Source organism: Hibiscus syriacus, unplaced genomic scaffold (assembly GCF_006381635.1).
Source record: "Hibiscus syriacus cultivar Baekdansim isolate YM2019G1 unplaced genomic scaffold, ASM638163v2 tig00112231_pilon, whole genome shotgun sequence".
Classification (NCBI taxonomy): Eukaryota; Viridiplantae; Streptophyta; class Magnoliopsida; order Malvales; family Malvaceae; genus Hibiscus; species Hibiscus syriacus.
In genome coordinates, this window is record NW_024063276.1 from 1,466,764 (window position 1) to 1,475,159 (window position 8,396).

The window sequence follows — 8,396 nt, forward strand, 5'->3', positions numbered from 1 at the left end:
ATCCATGAAGATGTTAGCATGGTATAATCCTATTGCTGCATCTGAATTTGTGTCTCACTCTTACTCCTTTATCAATAAAATCTTCACTTGCAATCTTTTGATGTAAGCTTAGATATGTTTCAACATGCACCCTTATTTTGTCCCTTTATTAGCCATATTCATCTGTAAGTGTCTAATCATGCTCAATTATATTGATGTCGTAGGGGTTGTTTGTTCAGCGCTGAATGTTGAACCGTTCAACATTCAGCGTGTTTGATTCGCACATCTGAATGAAGACTATGCTAAACGAAACAACAAAACACTGCTGAATGATTCAACATTAAAGTACATTCTGAATCATTAAGCACCCGGTATTTTACCATAATACCTATTTTTTTCACATGTTGTCTTATTAAACAATCATATCTTATAATATAATAAATCATTATGAAGGTAAAAATGAAAATATTCATAATTCAGATTGTACATTCAGAACCATTATCAAACAGCATGTTACATTCAGAGCTAATTCATACAGAACCTTTGAATCATTCAGGCCATTAAATCATTCAGCGCTTAATCATTTTATTTTATCAAATAGCCCCGTAGTCTGCTTAGACTATGGATACTTTTTTGTTTTGAGAGACAATAATAGCACAATTAGGTTTTAATAAGTGATTAATACACGATTAAGTAATTTCAGTGGTAAAAGAGTGTTATTTTTCATTGATGTATTGGATTTGAACTGCTACCGTGTATATTCATTGTTAATTGACTAAGAAAATTCTGAAAAGATACATTATAATTAACCAAACTAATAAAAATAAGTATATGTTGCTAAATGTGCATATGGCATTTCAAGATGTTATATGACTATCAATGCTTAATAATTTGTAGGTAATGTTATGTTTTAAGTTTTTTAACAATCATAATTTTAGGACAAATTATTTTTTCAAACACCAAACAATGATAAAAATGCAGTTTAAAACATATATATCATGGATTATTTTTTAATTATTTATGTATATGTATTAGTAATAAAATTTAGCTATTTTTTAAAATTAAAATAAGATCATGATTTGTTAACCAGATAAAACTTATTGAAAAATTATTAAATTATTTTTACTTTAATTTATAATAAAATTATTATAATTATATTTTTATTTTATACACTTTCATACAATATTTAAATAATTAAATAAAAGTTACACTTTTAAAAATTGAATAAATTTGTATATAAAAAGAATTATACCCTTCCATCTATAATTATTTCTAATAAATTTGAGCCTACAGTTAAATAAATGAGTCGGGTAGATACATGAACATGTCCTGTAATGGTGAGAGCGGCCCCATCTGGTACTCAACTTGACTCGCAAATGGTCCAGCGTCTATGAAATCCAACTCAAAATCAAGCCCATTCCACTTGGTTTCACTCTCACCCTCCTTCTCCCACGTGATTTCCGGCGACGGCAAGTGCTCCGACGAACTCGACACCGACCATCCGCTCGTACAATGACGTCATTCTTCATCGACCACGACCAACGTGATTGTTCCACGTTTCGAATGTACGGCTTCTCGTCTTCCATCTCTGGGTAACTCAAAGATTTTTCTTCCCTCGGAAAATGATTCTCTATGTTTCCTTTCTTGTTGTATATTCGGCACAACACCCAATCATCAAGCTGTAATACAAATAAAAATACCTTTTAGAAGGTGTGGCTGCTGTAGTACTAAATGGTGATTGTATTTGTGGCGTCACAATTGTAGAGGTTACAAAGGTTACGGTATAATTTATTTTAAAAATTAATTATGTTTATATATTAAATATATAATTAGAATGTCACAATAACCTTAAAATTTGTTAGGATGTCATCCTTGCATTACGTTATACCTGCAATTTAATATTATAGTAGAGCTACCGCTTAATGAGGGTGAATATGTGCCTATTTTGAAATTTGAATTTTCTTCGATTAATTTCTTATTTTAGTGATAATATACATCTTTAAATTTAAATTTTCTTCAATTAGTTATTAATTTTACAAATAGTATCCATTCTAAAAATTTATTTATATTCATTAAATTTAAAAAATTTATATTATTAATATATGTAGCCCACTTAAAAAAATGTTTATTGATCCGCTACCAATTGTGAACTGTCAAAGTTGGCAACTGTGGAAAAATAATAGTAATAAAATGTGGACTTACCCTCAAGTTGCTGTTGTTCCTGCCGGCGGACCTATCAACATTGGCCAACCGATCTTCGTGCATGATCCAGTTGGTTTTGACGCCGCTTGGAGCTTTACCGGAGTAGAAAACGAGTGCTTTTTTTATGCCGAGTGTCCTGGGTTTTCCGATGGGTTTAACGGCTCCGGTCGCCTTCCAATACCCACTTCCGGCCGCCCTGTTCGGCCGACATCATTTGGGGTATTTTCGGTCTCTTGGAGAGAAGAAATACCACTCTTTTCCACCGTACAACGCCATATCTGAACCAAACATATATGAAGTGAATTAATTGATCAGTTTCCTGGAAATCTAAAATCTAAACCCAGGCTAGAGAAATGGAAACATCATGACTAGCCTGGAAGCTGCCACGGATCAAACTTGTAGAGATCAATCTCGGCGATTATAGGGACGGAGATAGGCAGAGATGCACATTTCCGGCACAAATAATGGTTTACTAACTCATCGTCCGTAGGGTGGAATCTGAAACCCGGTGGCAACTCTAATTCTCCCTTCATTCTCTAACTCTTCTTTATAAACTTAGCTGCTTCTTTTTTTCCTTTCTCGAGCCTCTCTTCAAAAGCAGCGATAAACCTTTTCTTCCTTGCTGGGATTTATGTTATAAGGGATATGAATTCTTCTTTGGTGTTGGTATCTGGTATTTTTAGTTGAATTGAAACGCAGAGAATGAGTGAGAGCAATGGTTTTATAGGGGGGAAAGCACGTGTGGGTGCCGGCTGTGTCGTTGGATTTAAGAACACAGTGCAGCATAAGGTTGTCGTTTTGTAGGTGACGCAGCCCTTTACCTTTAGAGTGGGGGCAGTGACCAATGAGCGATTTAGGTTTGTGTCATGGCTTTCGTCACATACCATGGGGGACTGGACGGCCAGGAAAGCACCTTTCCTATAGTCTTCAGCTTCGTAGACCGTCGTTTGATGTAAGTGAATGTGTAGGAAACACTACCGAACTCCATTCGACAAAAATTAAAAATTTCATTGAATTTATTATTAAAAAAATTAACTTTATTTTATTCAATTCATATAATTTTATAAATTTAATTTGATTTTAAAAATTTTAAATTTGAGTTGAGTTATAAAATATAACTCGAATAATTTAAAATTTTTAATAATTAATAAACGTTTCAAGTTTGAATTGATCTCTCAACTCTACATTATATGTGTAAATCACATAAAAAATGAAAGAATATATTTTTGCATTGTATATAGTTATAGAAAATTATTTAAATTAGAATTCAATAATATTATTATATTATAAATATTTATAATTAAATTTAAATAAAAACTCGAACATCTATAATCAACTCAAATTTTATAAACTAACAACTAAAATCAACTCAAATTTTATAAACTAACTCAACTAAAAAAAAATAAATAAATTTAAATTATAAAATATAACTCATTAACTATATATAAACTCAAATTTTTTTTTATTTCAACTCAATTCCAACAAATAATCACCTCTAAAAATAAGATCATTTTTTTCCTTACCTGGCACTGTCAGTCGACCTACTTTGACCCTACACTCAAAGCCTCAAGTTATTAATTAAATTAAAATTTAATTCATTATTTTCCCTAGGTTGTTCATTATCTGTTGTTAAATATAAAAATGTATTTCCAGAACTATATATATATAAGTATTTAGTTATGAGTTTTATTTTTATAACTTTAATATAATTATTGATATTTAATTTATTAGTTTATTAATATAAAAATAATTTGTTATGTTTCCGATATTAAAATTTTAATATTAAACATTATTTAGAAAATCTAACCATTCATTTAATTAAACTAATTTATACTTAATTCACTCATATAATATATTTGATACTATAATTTAATTTTTTATTAAGAGAAAATAACTTCAGTGACCGAAAATATGTTATAATATACGATTTTAACCAACTTTTTCAAATTTCGCAACACATTTTCCAAATTCGCAACGCGATTTCCAAATTCACAACACTGAATTTCAAATTCGCAACTCGATTTCTGAATTTGCAACTCGATTTTCGAATTCATAACACGAATTTTAATTTCGCAACAAGTTGTATTTTCGCTATGTTTTTGGGTATATAACTATGCAGCAGCAGCAACTCATAGCCTAAATCCCTAAATCGCAACTCATTCCATCTCCATCTATCACTATCTCCGACGACATCTGTTCCTATATCCAACGACATCCTTCCCCATCTCTATTTTTTTTTTACATAATTTTATTTCTATATAATTTTTCAATGATTTATCTCCCAAATTATCAACTATCAACTTAATAAAGGTATGTTTTTCTCTAAGTTAGTGATGATATATAGTTTATAGCTCGTTTGTTTATTAAATTAATTTACAATTTGTATAATGAAATCATCTAATTTTGATCATGTTTGGATAGATTTGTGTTTTGGAGGGTCATGGGAGAATGTTCATGGTGTTTTACAATATATGCCTTTACCCATGAATCTTCAACTAAAACTGTCATTAAAAAAGTTAACTTATGAAACTCTAATGTTACGTGTTGCAAAGAAATTGAATTTAGAGCCTCTAAGTGGATTTAGACTATCTTATCAGAGAAAAGGTAAAGTTTATCTGTTAACCGACAATGAAGATGTTGAACAATTCATTGCTTGCATTAGTGTTTCGCAAGAAAATGATGTTACATTGTATGTTGTTGAACCTATAAGTAGTGAAGTTGGGTCAGTAGCGGGTAGTAATCAACTAAGTTCTTCAACCCCAGTTTATGGAGCTCACAATGTACAACATTGTTATCAACCTCAAAATTTAATGGTTCCACCACAATTTCATCACCAAGAAAGTTTTGTTTCACCACATTTCCAATATCAAACACAATCTCAAAACCCACAACCTTTTCCTAATCCAAATCCCAATCAACTTTCAGCACCAAATTCCGGTTTTCGTATTAACCAGTTAGACGATTATGAGCCAACAGAAAAAATTACGAGTACTAGTCAGTATTCGAAATTTGATCTTGGTCAATACCTGTACTTTAATATCGGTCAATACTCGGATTTTGATGATGTTTCAGAAGAAGAAACAGACCCTGCGTGTAATGATTTTGATATTGGTCAATACCCGAATTTTGATGATGAAACAACCGCTGTCGAGAAAGATGTTGTTGATAATAATGAGGAGGAAGTTACAACTGTGAATGAACATGTTGAACATCCATTCTGTAATTCATATAACCCTGAAGAAGAAGAAGAAGAAGAAGTCCCCAAAGAAAAGAAAAAGAAGAAAATGCCACGGGAGTATAACTGGAATATGCCAGAATTACTTCAGATGCCGGAAGAAGAGTTGGTAAAGATAGTAGTTTATTGTTACACAAAAGTTATTCGTATCAAGAAAGATGATTGTTTTGATACAAAGGAAGACTTGAAGATAGCTTTGTATACGAAATGTGTGGAAGATGGATATCAACTAAAAGTTAAAAAATCAAGCAAAGATCGTTTCGAAACTAAGTGTATGATTGACAAAAACTGTACGTGGCGTGTGATTGCAAAGAAGATAAAAGATTGTGAAATATTTCAAATTAGGACTTTTATTGATAAACATACATGTTCAAGAACCCAAGTTTTTCCTCACCATAGACAAGCAAACAAAAAGGTGTTGGGTGGTTTTCTAGCTTAGTTAATATTTTTGAATGACAGGGTATAACGGGGACATTACATTATGACTGACATGAATGCTCGGTTCAAGATTAGTATCTTATATTCTCAAGCTTGGAGAGTCAAATGTTATGCCTTGGAGTTGTTGAGGGGGTCTCCAGAAGCATCGTTTGCCCAACTGCCGGCTTATTATCACAATTTAAAGCTGAAAAATCCTGGGTCGACAACTCATATCAAAACAAATAGAGATAGACGCTTTGAGTTGTTGTTTATCCCCATTGGTGCTGCGGTTAGTGAATCAATATAATTTTGTTGGCTCATTTTTGTTAGTTACATGTATTTCACATTTAAATGATTATATTTCTTGTGTATATTATTTTGTAGATTCGTTCGTTTATTACTTGCATGCGCCCAATTATTATAGTTGACGGAGCACATTTGAAAGGTTGATACCTTGGAGTAAACTTATTAGCAGTAGCCATGGATGCTAACAATGGGATACTGCCAATAGCTTACGGGGTTGGAAAATCTGAAACGTCTGATTCATGGACATGGTTTATGGGGCATCTTAGGGATTACATAGGTCCTATTAGCAATCTGACAATCATATCCGATAGGGCAAACTCAATTGACAACGTTATTAGAATGTGTTTCCCAGATGCTTTTCATGGACTTTGTGGTGTTCATTTGTACAGAAATCTAAAATCAAGGTCTGCTGGTATAAAAAATCACAAATGGACGTACTGGAAGGCTGTAAAAGCTTATCGGGAAGTGGATTTTAATAAGCATATAAATTATTTAAGACGTGTTTTGTCTCAATGTGCTCAAACACTAGAAGATGTCGGGTTTGAAAGATGGTCAAAAGTATATCAACTTGGAGCAAGATATGGTTTCATGACGTCTAATAGTGCAGAATCAATCAACGCTCTAAGTCCTCATTCCTGAAAATTAGCCATTATTATGTTAATGGAGTTTTTTTGAGCCTCTATTCAACAGTGGTACTACAAGAAAAGAAACCATGAATGTATTATTTCTTTAAATTCGTAACTTATCATATTTATATATTTTACTAAGTATTATTTATTTAAATTTACAGGAACATTGGAACGTCGTGTTACACCATGGACTGAAAAAAAGATAACGAAATGTGTTGTGAAGTCAACGTCATGGAGCGTTGAACCATGTTCAAACACTTTGTTTGAAGTATTGGATAATAACTTAAATGGGCTTGTCGATCTAAATGCAAAAACGTGTAGTTGTATAAAATGGAAAACATCTAGTTATCCGTGTGGCCATGTTATAAAAGTTGCTCTTCATCTAAACCAAGATGATTCAAGCGCATACGCTATGGATTGCTACACTACAGAAGTATATCAACAGACTTATACCGAGATTGTCTACCCTATTCCACATCCTTTTGAGCGGAACATACCAGATGACTTACAAACAGTTTTGCCACCAGTCATGGATAGCAGGCTACCAGGCCGACCAAAAAATCACGATCGTATACCGTCTAAGGGTGAAAAGAAGAGGATATCGACATGTAGTCGGTGCAAGGAAAATGGTCATACAAGGTTGACCTGTGGATCACCAGTACCATCACAATCATCTTTTCCTCTACCAAAATATGGATCATCATCAAAATCCAAAGCTCATATGGTGCCAAGCAAAAGGAAATCAAAAGCGCAATAAAAAAATCCCAATCACAACCGGCTTCACCTTTTGGGACTTATTAACTTAGGTGATTTTAAATGTAAACGTTGTATTATGTGTATTTTGTGTGTGAATGCATACATTTTCAGTTAGACATGCATAAGTAACTTGAGTTTGAACATTGCTATGATCTGTTCAGTTGTTATCACTTATTAGATTATTGTTTGTTATCTTTTTTAAGGTGGTTTCCTTGAATTCACAACGCAAAAGTCAAATTCACGTTGCGATTTTTTGTTGCCATTGTTGCGAAAGTCAAATTCGCGTTGCGATTGTTGTGAAAGTCAAATTCGAAACATGAAAGTAAAATTTGCAACGTGAAAATCGCAACGCGAATTTGACTTTCGCGTTGCAAATTTTACTTTCGCAACAATTGTAACGCGAAAATCGCAACTCGAATTTGACTTTCGCAATAATCGCAACGCGAATTTGACTTTCACGTTGCGAAAGTGTACCTTCAACATGTATTTTTTGCCGTCAACATAATGCAGATTAAAATTTTCTTAAACAACAAATCAAATTGTACAAATCAATTAAACAAGAAAAAACAATTCTTATTTACACATCTAAAAAAAACAAATCAACAACACATTGATACAATTAGCCCCAGACAGTACATCTAAATGCTCCTAACAATAGGGAGCTTACATCCAAATACATTCACACAGCTCACTTCAGGATTAACCTGCAGAAACAAAACATTTGTTCAAACAACACTTTCTACACATCTAAAACAAACAAACAAACAGTAAATTATTGAATTCTAGGTACTTAAACCAAATATTTTCAAACCAAGTATATAATAGTTAACAACACTTGCACAAACTTACCAATAACAACTGGTTGTTTATAC

General features: G+C 32.4%; 1 pseudogene; it reads right to left on the reverse strand.

The window, feature by feature from the left end:
• Nucleotides 1-1,367: 1,367 nt before the first annotated feature.
• On the reverse strand, nt 1,368-2,996 carry LOC120176212 (annotated as a pseudogene).
• Between the last annotated feature and the right edge of the window lie 5,400 nt (nt 2,997-8,396).